Here is a 14,188-nt window from a genome sequence, read left to right as displayed (position 1 = left end):
CTATGCAATGAGACAAGATTAGAGCATTTCACATAACACGATAAGTTTAAATCTTCAAGGCATAGCAATTTGAAATTTAAAGAGTGAAATCAACCAATGTGGAAACTCGGATATCGCCCGAATTAAAACCGTACTCTTGAGATCACTTTAGGGCTACTAACCCATAGGTACCTTTCCCCTAGTGCGCACTATAGTGTAGGAGGACATTCCCCCGTACTAGAACTAAGTCCTAACCATGTCAATTCTTGATTGATATCCCAAGTTCCAAAATCAACAAGTTGTGCAAGTCAAGATTGTATCAAAATACAAGAAATGCATTAACCACGTTTCATGCACAACTAAGATTTTAGAACACATAAGTCATGCCCTAAGTTCATCAACTATAATGGCATGTGAAATGTCAAGAAAACATAGTGTGCATCTATATAGATTGGAACCAAGATATAGAGCACATGAAATCCATTGAATTAAATATACCACAAGTATAAGATACATGATTCACTTACATACTAAACAACACATGTGTAATTAAACCATTCCAAGACAAATGTACAAGTCTATGAAGTACATTAATGAAACTAAGATACAAGGGTCACGATGCTTGATAAAAAGATACAAGTTTATGAAATATAAGTCCACTTCATAAGTTTAACAAGAATTCAATATCAAAGCATGATTAACGCGATGGAAGCCTACAAGGAAATTTAATCTACTTAAGGGATTAAATTGTCAAGATTACAAGGCAAGTCCAATGTCAAGTTACAAGTTCACTTCATACTAGATACAACCATGTGATTTAAGTTCCATACAAAGGAAATAAATAAATATAAGTTTCAAAACTTATCCGATTATTCTCAATTTGATACACGTGAAGGAACTTGTCAAGGAAAGCATAAATACTAAGTTAGATACTTAAACGCCCTCATAGAACCATTGAGTGGATTTTAATTAATTCATTTAATTAAAATCTCTAGATTTTGAAACGCATCCAAATGATCTCAAATTAATATGTGTTATACAATATGTCAAGACTAGATTTAAGGACACGATACGAGTACATTCCATTCAAGCTACGGCAATGAGTATTAAACCTTAATACTAGAAAAATAATAAATGAAAAGTTTCAAAACTTAATCAAATATTCTAGATTTAATATATGTGAGAGTACATGGCATGAACATCGATAAAATCAAGTCAGAATTCCAATGAAGTGAATAGTACACTTGGAGCAATTTAATAAATTAAATTAATTAAATATTACTAGATTTCAAAACATCTCCGATTATTCTCAAATTCACCTATGTTGAAAAGCATGCTAGGGCCTAATATAATATGCTAACACACATTGGTTCCAAGCTAGTTAAGGCCACATGATTTAATCTTTCACTTAAGATAAATATTAAATAAAAACTTCATTACTTATCCAAAAGCTCTCAATTTAATATATGTCAATGATCATGTCAAGGGGTAATATTCTATCATGCCACATATTTAAAACAAACTATGGACAACCGGGAAAATTAAATCTTACACAAAGAAATAATAAATAAAAGTTTCTAGATTTGATACAAAGACATGTATATGAAGTATATAAGCATCACAAGCATGCTATATAACAAGAAAATAAATTATAACACTCCCTACCTCAATTTGAGATGAAATCTCAAAAGCCCACCGAAATAAAAGTCTTCCGAATCCGACGATACCAAAGGGTTTTGTCAGGGACAACACGGTGAACAAGAAGCCCCATGAAAATCACAACTTGACTTCAAACCTGAACTCAAAATTTGGCCAAAAGTGGGTTCTAATACGGGTGAAAGGTAGAGCACGTCGAGGGGAACAATAAACGTTAAGACCGAAGAGTTTTCACTTAAGAAATCAAGTGGAGGAGAAGAAGAAAAGTTGGCAGCCCAAGGAGCTCCCATGGCTACTGGCCAAGAGGCGGAGGAAGATGATCAAAATCTGACTCTTCTTTTAAGTCCCCTACTTATAGAAAATCTCAAAAAGTGCCTTGAAAGGGCCCCGTCGGGTCCGAAAAAGTGGATTTTGAGAAAACACGCTCAAACGGCAAAACTCTGAGAATGAAAAAGATTTAAAATAAGAAAATATGAACAACGAAAAAAACGGCGTCAAAAACTGAGTCCCGAGCAGAGAAATATGCCCCAAAAGGTTAACTACACTAATGATCCAGAATAAAAATATCTTCCAAAAATATTTTCTTTGACACCCATGAAATAAAATATCTTTAAAAGATATTTATGAAAAACACCCCAAGAAAAGAAAATAAATTTAAAGAACTATGCATCCATGCCCCTATGGACACTGGGAGCAACTAGAGTACTTTCTCGCAAAAGTAAATATACGTTTTTCGTGGAAACCACTAAGGATGAAGGCACGTGAAGTCAAAAACCAACTCCGAGTAAGAAAGGTGAGGTTTTGCCAGCAAAGTGACAAATGGGAAAAAGACAGAATAGGGAAAAGGACGAAATAGGGAAAAGGACAAAAAGTGAATAGTGTCCGAAAAGTAAAAATGTGAAAATGACTCGGTCCTCAAAGGAAGTTGTCAATCCAAATAAAAGAGCCTTAGGAACCATTTTCGAGCACTCGAGATGACACTAAATGACGAAAAACAGAACCCAGAAAAGAAAATTAAACGGAAAAAAAATTTATCCGTAAAATTTCAGAAAAATGTAAGGGAGTCAAATGACCGGGTCATTACAGCATCAATATTTTTCCATTGTCTAGGATCATATATATTTGTGGGAATAGAAAATGATTTTCGATTACTTGTTTCACTTTCTTCCAATTCTTTTTGTTATTCTTGATTATTATTGTGAATCAAATCACTGGTATTTTTTCTTTCACTATTGAATAATGACTCACAACTCACAACTCACAAACAAATATAAAAATATATGAAAAATATAGATATATACAAATTTATAATAACAAGTTAGTAAAACTAAAAAATAATTAAAGAAAAAGAACAATATAACTTGATTTAGAAAGCCCCAATTCAATGCTGCTGTAAATTCTTCAATAAAAGAAAAGTGCGTTCAAATCGAGATTTGAGACTAATGAATATTGAGTCGAGAAAAAAGAAAATTGGAAAGTTGTAATGAGAGAGGACTGAAAAGAAGGGAGATGACTTGTAACTTGTTGAGTTTGCTGAGAGAGGAGAGAATGAATGTGAGGATTATGAATAAGAAAATAAATAAATAAATAAATAAAATAAAATCTAGAAAAAGAGAATATGAAAAGTTTCTTCACTTCCTCGGCTAAATATTTATTGTGGTGCAACTTACCAAAAATATATATATAGTGCTGGTGTAAAAAAAAAAAAAAAAAAAAAAAAAAAAAAACGTGTAAAAAAAAAGGTGTATAAGTTAGACAGAGAAAAAAAAAATATTATTTAAGAATATAAATATTTGGGCCATATTAAGTGTGTAATGGTTAGGGTTTAGTTTACTAAACAACCGTGAATGAGGAGGAGAGAGAAATTGTGAGAAAAAATGAGATATTTTAGGAGATAAATAAAAAAAAATGACATATTTTAGAAGATAAATAATTCTCTCTTGGTTAAAGTCTAATGAAAAGGCGTGAATGGATAAGGAGAGAGAAAAAAAAAAAGAAAAGAAAAAAAAAGAGTTATTTTATGAGATAAATTCTTTAGAATTAGTGTTTAATTAGGAAATAATTACAATATATCATATATACAAGGCAACAATAATATTTTGGGGCCTTTTTATTGGGTGGGGCCTTAGGCGGCCGCCTAAGTCGCCTAAGGCTTAAGTTGCCCCTGGATCCATGTATGACCACGTCCATGGGTTTTTACATGGTTCCACTAAATTTAAAAAGCACATTTCCTAACACATTTATGGATTGAAGAAAGCATCCTGAAATTGGAATATCCGTTTTGACTCGGCAGTTAAATCTTTTGATTTTGAGCAAAACGTTAATGAGCTATGCGTGTATAAGAAGGTGCAGGGAAATGTGTTGATTTTCCTTGGCTTGTATTTCGATATTATATTACTTATCGTAAGGATATAGGTGCTTTATCATCTACAAAGGTTCGGCTATCAATCGAATTTGATATGAAGGACTTGAGTGAAGCAAGTTGCATCTTTGGTATTCAGATCTTCCATGCTAGGAAGAAAAGGACACTAGGCTTATCCTAGACTGTATATCTTAACAAATATTATGAAAAGATTTGCAATACAACGAGTAGGCATGGATTTATTCTCTCTCGGGATCAGTGTCCTAAGACACCTGATGAAGAGGAAGGGATGAGACAAGATCCATACGTTACGGCTATTGGTAGTCTCATACATGTTATACTTTGCAAAATACTGTATATATGATATGTACTAGCATGGTCAGCATATATCAATCTAATTTTGGTCAAGAGCACCGGACAATAGTCTAGTGCATACTCAAATATTTGAGAAGAACCATAGATTACATGCTCATTTACGGATGTGATAAGCTTATTCGAATCAGGTATATAGATTTTGAGTTTCAATCAGATAGGGATGCCAGGATGTCCGCGTTGGGGTTGTATGCCCTACAAAACCATTAATGATATTTATTATAGATTCTAATTAAGTAATTTTCATAAAATATTGTATTAGTTAGATCAGGAGATTCTGGTTTTTGTAATCCATTAATTTTGATATGATAAATTTATGTGCATAGGCGGTATAGATATGTGCACATGAGATATGAATTTATTAGTATTTATAACTATAAATATTCGTGTTCTATCAAATAGAAATAGACATTATATTTCTATTAATTATTTATAATGATATATTTGGTGTGATCTATGGATCAGACAACTTAGTACTTTGTGTCAATAATTAATATATCGATGCATTATGTATTTGATTGGAATGGAATCCACATGCCTAAAGTATTTTGCTATGTTGGTTTGATTGCAAGAAATATGGTTAGTTAAATATATGTGATCAAACGGAATAACCTATGTGACTAAAATATGTATTAATTAGTATATTGGATTGGAGGAAATATTTATCCAAATAACTAATTATCGTAGAGGAGTTGATTTATGGTATTAAATAACAGTTGGGGTTCGATTATAATTATTAATATCCTTGAGCGCAACTTTTTCTATATAGTGGTATTATAAATAATTAAATAGAAGGTATTGTAGTTGGCTAAGGAATTAGCAGTTTACTAGAATTCTATTAAAATATTGGATAAGGATAAACCTATCAAATCCCACTCCGGCATATTCCAACATGGAATGCAAGTAGTAGATCAAAAAGTGAGTTTGTGTATGGTTTAGGGAGTAGTAGAATTGTTCCAATGCTCTAACTTTTAGAATTATTCACATATATTATAGAGAGAAAATTACATCAGTTCTTGAGTAGAGAAATATATTTATGTATATCAGATTCTCTACATCAAATTCTGAAGAAGATCTGAAGCCCACACTTTCAACTGCTTGAGGAATCATAACCGGAGATAAGATTGAAGTTTTGGAAAGTACCACGGTTGATACTGTTACGTGAAATGAATAAACATTAACAATATATATACTCAATTAACAACCCAAGCATTTAACACTAGTGTAATATAGTAACAGAAACTCAAATAATTGATAGTGAATAGTATAATAGCATAAATATATATAGCAAAAGAAAGTTCTGGCCTGGGATATGGTGATGCATGTGTTGGACACTCTGTCCTAAAACTACTATTTCCTCTCTATGTGGAGGTGGTAATGTCTATAGCAACTCCAAGATACAACCCCAATCGCTCACAACCATTACTCCTCTATCAGAACGTTGACAGGAAGTATTCAACCAAATTGGTGATTATTTTTCCCAAAACAAACTACTTAAAATATTATAATAGTAGTAGAAAACTGTAAGGAAATGGAAGGAAGAAGAATAAAAGAAAATAGCTTTGATGTGTTGCTGTATCTTTCTCTGAATTGCTGGAATCCTATTTATAGACTAGGAGTCCAATGATAAGAAGCCAAAGTGTGAGAAATATATGTTAAAACATTCACAAAAAGTCGCAACATATTGTAATGTTAAAAGTCAAAAAAATCTTAACTTCATAGGATTCTAGAGGAATCTCTTAAAATCTTAACTTAATAGGTTATGAAAATCTTTACATAACCTTAACAATCCCCCACAAAATTTATGAATCTCTTAAAATTATTTTACATATATATATAATAAAATAAAAAATTGGGGCACCTTTATACCATGCAATAGGTGTAGGAACCTTCTGGGTTTAAACCTACACTTAGTGTTAACAGTTTCCATTTGAAGTTCTAGAGTGAATTATGTCTCGAATTCAGATTCTTTAACCAAATTTTAACATATTACACATATAATATTGATGATTAATTTGGTTTTGCGGTTAACATTATTAATGGCCAGCGCTCGTATCTTGTTATCATAAGAGTTACTAGAAAATAGCCCAATTGTCACGGTTGTGGCCTCATAACAACATAAATGACTACCTAGGGCTCATTCAGGGTCAATACCATTCCTAATGTCACAGTACTAAGAAATAACGCCATAAGGATGAGCAGGAGAGTGTCTCCTCAAGATAGTGCTAAAATAAGTCATGCAATGTGGATTGTTTCTACCCATTGAACCTTCTTTATGGGATCTTCAATCACAAAGGTTGGGTTACCTCCATAGGTGACTCCCTTATAGGGTTAAGCCCACCCCCCTTGACATGTTTAGGACTGTACTCCTAGATAGACCCTTGGTAAACTGATCAACGATATTCTTTTTAGATTTAACATAATCCAACGAAATAATATTTTTTATTTAATAAGTTCTTTAAAGACTTATATCTGACTTGTATATGTCTATTTATATTTTAAAATCTAACAATCCAAAGCTGCAAGCTTTTCTAAATTTTACTATTTGTAAAAGAAAAAAAGTCTGTTAGATATATTTTGTACCTCTAACAATTTTATAAAAACTCTTTTCACTTACATGTAGAATAGTAATACACGACACATAATATATATATATATATATATATATATATATATATATATATATATTCATTACAATATTTAAAATTGTTATACTGACTATTTTTCGACAAAGTTTAAAATTTTGGAACTTGATATGTGATATATACTATATACATATTACAAAGTTATATTATCCCGTTTATTAATGAACTCCCTGTTATTATAATTGCTGTAGAAATTTACTTGAATCTAAATTAGACTGAATCCCATAGTAACATCTTTTATTACAATCTTACAGAAAGTTAGATTCAACTTTGCCTTCAAGATTAAACTAAAAAAAATGTTGAGTAAATTTGATGAAGCCAATAGTGTTAAACCCAAGAAGTTTTGTGGTCAAAACTTTAAGCGTTGGCATAAGCAAATGAGGTATTGGACAACTATTTTAGGATTCATATTAGCATTTGAAGAACCTTACACTACCACCCCAACAAAAACCACATCAACCCAAATTGTCTCCTCCCTATCAACAACATTAATTGAAACCTCAACCACTAAGCAGTTTACTATTCCATCATGACAAGAGAGCAAATTGACTACCATTATCATAATAGAATACTTAGCACATTATCCGACCATCTCTATAATATCTACCATAATACCTCTAATGCTAAGGAATTATGGAATGCCCTAGAAACTGAGTATGGGATTGATGATGCTTGCATAGAATGATTTGTGGTGTCGAATTCCAATAATTACGAAATGGTAAATGTCGAGCCCCTTTCTATGTGTTTAGAAAATGAACTTTGTAATGCGAGAGATCGCTTTGCAAGGTCAAAATATGATTGTGGTTTAGGAAGTATTTAAAAGTCAAATTTATATTTATAAAAACCACTACTACAACTAATGAAGCATAGCGAGTATGGATCATCAGCAGGGATTATACGTGTGGGAATTTAATTTCGACTCTAATGTACCAATTGATTGCAAAGAGAGAGATTGGTTGATTAAACTAAGATGCAAGGAGATTAAAATGCAATTAAAATAAAATAAGTTGAGTTAGGAATTTAAGAGACGAGAAGTGAGGTCTTGGGGTACATTGGAATCGCCACCAAGCTCGTTCACCAAACCACACACTTTCAACTAATTTGGGGAAAACCTTATTGTGAACAAAATGCGACTATCAATTGCAATATTAAGCATCGACCATTAAATTCAATAATGAATTGCCTACCTAACCGACAATTAAACTAAGTGTAGAACAACCCATCAATCCTAAGCATGACCCATCAAACTAGTCATAATTGTGGCACACATCAATCTAGAGAATCATAGAATTTGCAATAATAAGCCATGGAATATCAAATCAAGTAAAGATTGTCTACCTACCTACAAGTATGAATTAAATTATTGAACAATCCATCAAGTATAAGCATAATCCATCAAATTAATTGACAAAACCATCTAATAAAAACCATGTCTAGCCATCATTAAATTCTCAACCAACCACACATAGACATGCAATTAATATAGAAAAACTAGTGTAGAGATCAATTCCCAAATAATCACACATACGACAACATGTAATCACATAAAGAATCAATAGAAAGAATTAATTCATAAAAGTCAAAGGAGAACCCAAGATTCATTAAATTCACAAGGCTAAAACACTAATCACAAAATATTATTCCCCAAAAAGTATGAAAGAGATATAGGTTTAGATTATAAACTTGGGGCTCATCAAAGTCCCAAGGAGAAGTCTAGCCAATCATGGAGGAGGTGGGTGTGATCTTGGAACCTTCAAGGGCAATCCCCAAACATGGCTCCATCTTCTTCCTCTTCTTCTTTGTTGAATTCTAAAGAGAGAGTGTGTGTAGATCTTGAGATGTGTTCTTGGTGCCTCCATTCTTCTCTTTTCTTCTATCCCTAATCTCTAACTTTTCTAGAGAGAGAAATTAACTATTACAATGAAATAAAATTCAAGCTAAAGATATTTTACAAAATGGTTTAATTCCCTTTATATATAAGCCTCTTTGAGTAGGAAATAAGTCAGAATTTGGCTTTTAATTGGTCCAATTTCGCATCCCATATGGTAGGTGAAGTTCGGGCCAATGCGAGAATAAAACAGCTTTCTGCCAGTCTATTCTCGATTGATCGAATAATACCTCGATCGATCGATCGAACACTTACTTCGATCGATCGAAGCTGACGTGGCATGAAAATATCTTCTTGGCCTTATCCGGATTGCTGAACTAGCACTGCCTTCATTTTGATCGATTGTAGCCTTTTTCAATCGATCGGGACTATTAGCCACTAATTGACTCTAGAGGGGGGGGGGGGGTTGAATAGAGTCAATGGCCAATTTTCATAATTTATAGATTTCAAATTCGATTATACCATTCAAACAGTTATGCAACATATAAGATATGAAAGTAAACAATTAATAGCACAATTGTAAAAGAGATAAGGGTAGAGAAATTGCAAACAATGACTCGGAGATTTTAGCGAGGTTCGAAAACTCCTACTCCTCGGCTCAAGACCCCTCTTGAGACTTTCCAATCCACTATGGCTTCTCCTTACGGGTGGAGAGCAAACCTTTACATGAAGCAAACACTTGCTTCTCTTCTTCGCTAGAAGAACACCCTTCTTCTAGGCTTCTTTGGGTTACACCAACCCTTACAAGTTTGTAGAAGAAATTAGAGTTGTGATACAAGAATGAATCTCTCTCAAGATAGATGTACAAATGTAAGCTCACAAGACTAGAGTAATAGATGGATTAAAATGAAGCTCAAGTTAGTATGGTTGAGTGAAATGAATGCTTGAGTAAAATGCTTTGAATGATATTTTGAATTCTCTCAACCGCGCCCTTGCCTTCTTCAATGCTTGTCTTTTTATAGAGTTGAAGAAAAATGAAATGCATTAATTGCTCAAAATATGTCTGTTGAGGTAGTTTGAAGAGCATTAAATGTTTGTGTGACCGTTAGAGCAATAAATGTATCAATCTTCAGATTAGCTTCAGTTTCTAAAAATTAGAAGAAATGAGATTGGATCTCATCTAACCGGTTAGAGGATTTTTCCTAACCAGTTACATCTGTTGAAGGACTTCTTTAGTAAGGGCTAACTATTTGAACACAAGAGGCTTCCTAACCGGTTACATCAAAGGGCAAGATAAGTATCGTTCTGTTAACACATATCTAACCGGTTATATAACATCTTCTAACCGGTTACATCAATGGCCAAGAAAAGTTTCATTCTATTAAAGCACATCTAACCAGTTATATAACTTCTTCTAACCGGTTACATCATTGGCTAAGAAAAAATCGTATTCTGTTTAAGTACATGTAAACAGTTACTTGAGTTCTCCTAACTGGTTACGAGAAGGTAGATACAATGTTTTGTATGTTGATCTAAACGATTAGAACAATTCTTCTAACCGGTTACAAGGTGCGGATAAGAAGATCAAGCTTTCTGTTTTGTTCATCTAAACGATTAGATGAAAATTCCTAACCGGTTATGAGATACCTTTGATCATGTGTTGCTTTCTGTTTTAGCTCATCTAAACGGTTAGATGAAAACTTCCTAACCGGTTATGAGATTCTAAGGAGATTTTTGATTTTTCTTTTTGAGTGCAGAATCTTGAAGGATGTGAATTAAAATGCATGAGCCAATAGATTTGAGCTTCAAATTAATTCATAGATTACTTTGACAGAAACTCCTAATCACTCATCGATCTATCTACCCATTGTCTTCAAGTCAATCATGATTGCATTAACCTCGGAGTAGATTTGATTTCTCTTGAAATGATTTCTTTGTCTCGGTTGCTTGGCATATTTTATTTCCTTTGCCCTGCAAGCTCAATGGAAACATTAGACCGAGAACACTTCATAATGTTTTGTAATTATCAAAATTATTAGACGATCTTTGAATGACCTTTAGGGTCAACAATCTCCCCCTTTTTGATGATGGCAAAACATTGATGTGTGATCGGTTGATCAACTATACATCAACCTTCGCAATAGCACGAATCATTGTAAAATAGGGCTATTGGTCGGGTAAGTCGAACCACTGGGATTGCGTTAGTCTAAAGCAACCTAAATGTTTAGAATCATTCTTAGGATGATGAGGTGTAATAAATAGTTTTTGATTGTTTGTCACTTATACTATGAATTGAAATATGCATTAATGAAAAACTTGCAAGAATTTAAGAGATGAAAGACGAGTAAAGAAGATTAAGGAAGTGAATCCGCCTCCATCCCTATACACATGCTAGATTAGACCTAAATTAGGGAAAAAACAACATATGATGGTCAAGAACTACATAGTAACACATAGTTGCCATGTAAGTAATCAAGAGGTACATTAGGTCTTAAACAAGTATAATCCATCAAAAGGGTAAACATGTTTAGACTACCTAACTAAGGTGTAGCTTATACACGTTTACTTAAATGAAAGACTATCAAATTCTTGACAAAATGATAAAGCACATGGAGCTAGAGATTAAGCATACACCATCAAAGGATTTCCTAAGCAATGGTCTATCAAAGTCACCTATCAACATGCCATTAAATCATTTCATAACCTTGTTTCCGTTCTCACCGTGTAAACTTAAGCAAAAAGATTAATACAAGACATCACCTAACATAAGATAATAAGCTTGAAGAAATCATCCATACATATATAAACATTCATTACACCAAATGAAATGCTCTTAGCTATGAAAAAGACCATAAATATACATTGCAATCCCCCAATATAGACTACCCTAGGACATGCTTATAAGGGAGGGACTTCATCACCTCCCTAAAGAAAGAGTTAGTTACCCATTGCTAAGCTAGAAGAAGGAAGAAACTCCATCTTCATGGCCATTTTCGTGCAACCTTCTTGGAGCTTGAAGAACACACCTCTTTTGCTCTCTTCTCTCTCCTCTAATCTTGTAGAAAATGTAGGATGATGATATTGTGTGGTCCTCCCTCTCTCTTATCAAGCTCAAGTCAAGGCTTTCTCTCTCCTCCAAGGAACACCTCCAACCACTTCATAAAGAAGGAAGATGGCATTGAGGAAACCAATGTGCAAGTGGCTGAAATTGAGCCATTTCCGAGTGCAATCTGCCAGAATTTTGAGCACTCGAAGGGTGGTCTCGAGCACTCTAAATTAGTGTAATGTGCAACATGCTCTTCTTGCTCAGCACTGACCTACTTTGGTAAAACAGCTATAACTTTGTGCCCCGAATTCTGAATGATGATCTGTTTGAAGATTTGGAGAGCTGATTCAGTGCTTTAAAAACTTCATGTTTTGATGAAGACCCAATTCTCAAGTATGGTTGGTCGAAAATGGGGAGAAAGGCAGTACTTCAGTGCTGTCAGGCAGTTCTGCGCACCTCTGTTAAGAAGATCATAACTCTTTGCTCCGAACTCCGAATGACAAACCGCTTAAAGATTTAGAAAGCTGATTCAGGTCTCTAAATCTTTCATGTTATGATGGAAGTCCAGTTCTTGAGTTTGCTAGGTTGAAAATGGTGACAAAAGTCAGGTTCTACTGCTGCCAGAAATTCAGAATTGGCACCCTTTTTGTTCAAAATTCCACAAGGCATCATTTTTGCTTCCTTTTTGCACTTTAACCTGAAAATGCACAAAAACATGCAAATGGAGTTAATCTACATAAAATAATCAATTAATGGACTTTGTTAATGTAGTTTAGGGCGCTTGAATATACAGTATTCAGCGCTTATCACACCCTCAAACTTACATTTTGCTAGTCCCTTAGCAAAACCAAAATGCAAAGCTCAATGGAATGAAAAACATGGGAATGCTATTACAAAAATATCCACCATGGCAAAAATAAACATAAACATAGCTCAAATACAACTTGAAACAGATAAAGAGTTGGAGACGGGATCATTGGGAAGACTACCTTGCATATATGAAGCATTGATACAAAAATTGGCAAAAACCATTTCAACATGTATGCATCAACATCATAGTCCATATAAATAATTCAATTGTCATCTCTTAAATGGAAATAACTCAAACTCCAGTGAAAGTGAATTGAATTCTCAACATGCGGCTTTTACTTTCTTTTCCAATTCCAAGGCACAAGTTTTCAAATCAATGAATTCCCTTTACATGAAGTCCCTAAGGCATGATTTTATTTTCAAGACAACTTTTGTTGCCTGTTGACAATTTATTATAACTCATAAGTGAAGCATAGAATGGTTGTGCAATGCTGAAGTCCTTTAAGCTTTCTAACCAACCCTTGTAGCGAGCGTTAGGCCAACAACTCCCAAACCAGATGGCTTTAGGGTGCTAAGTGTATAGACACTCCATAGGGCTTAATAGCTTAAGTTGGAAAGGCTACGAACTCCAACAAACCATGTTTATTACCAGTTTATTTTTTTGAATGACCGTGTAATGTTTAAGTCTCTTAAGCTTTCTAACCAACCCTTGTAGCAAACGTTAGGCCAACAACTCCCAAACCAGATGGCTATAGGGTGCTAAGTGTAGAGACACTCCTAGGGCTTAGTAGCTCGAGTTGGAAAGGTTACGAACGTCAACTGGTCATTTTTTTTCTTTCTTTCTCATTTTTTTTTTTTTTTTTTCAACTTAAATCATGCCAAAGATATTCATCTATCAATTTCATCAAATCAGATTAATTAGGCTAAGGTCAAGGTTGATTAAGTTGCATGCCTCACAGTTAAGTTCCCAATGTGCATCTGTGTATTGTGAAGCTTATAAGAGTGTAAATCCAGCAAGAATCTAATTGAGACATTTATACAGACTACATTGTATTTGCATGATCACTTCAAATTCAAATTTCTTTATTTTCAAAAATTTCTCAATTTCTTATATACACAAGGTATTAAACATATGCTTTGTCTCCGACAAGTTCCAAGTTACACTATCATTGCTTTTCAAAAATATGATACCAAAACTATGCCAAGAATGCTTTGATGCACCCCCAAACTTGAACGACACAATGTCCTCAATGTGGGACATGGATGTAAGTTAGAGACCAAAATGACAAAGAGTATAAAAAGGAACAAAAATACCTAGGGGGAGGAAACGGCAGGGTGAGAAGAACCCCCAAACTTGAATTGGACTGCGCAACCGGAGAGCATCATGAAAAAAAACAGAGAGAGATAACTACAAAAAGCATTAATAGCACAAGCATAAATACAGAAAAATAATGTACATAAAGTTAACAGAAAAGAGAGAATTTGCATTT

This window comes from Cornus florida, unplaced genomic scaffold, assembly GCF_030987335.1.
Source record: "Cornus florida cultivar Cherokee Brave unplaced genomic scaffold, ASM3098733v1 CherokeeBrave_3.0.0_Hap2_Chr06, whole genome shotgun sequence".
Classification (NCBI taxonomy): Eukaryota; Viridiplantae; Streptophyta; class Magnoliopsida; order Cornales; family Cornaceae; genus Cornus; species Cornus florida.
The sequence above is the reverse complement of the archived record's forward strand: the minus strand, read 5'-3'. Positions refer to the sequence as shown.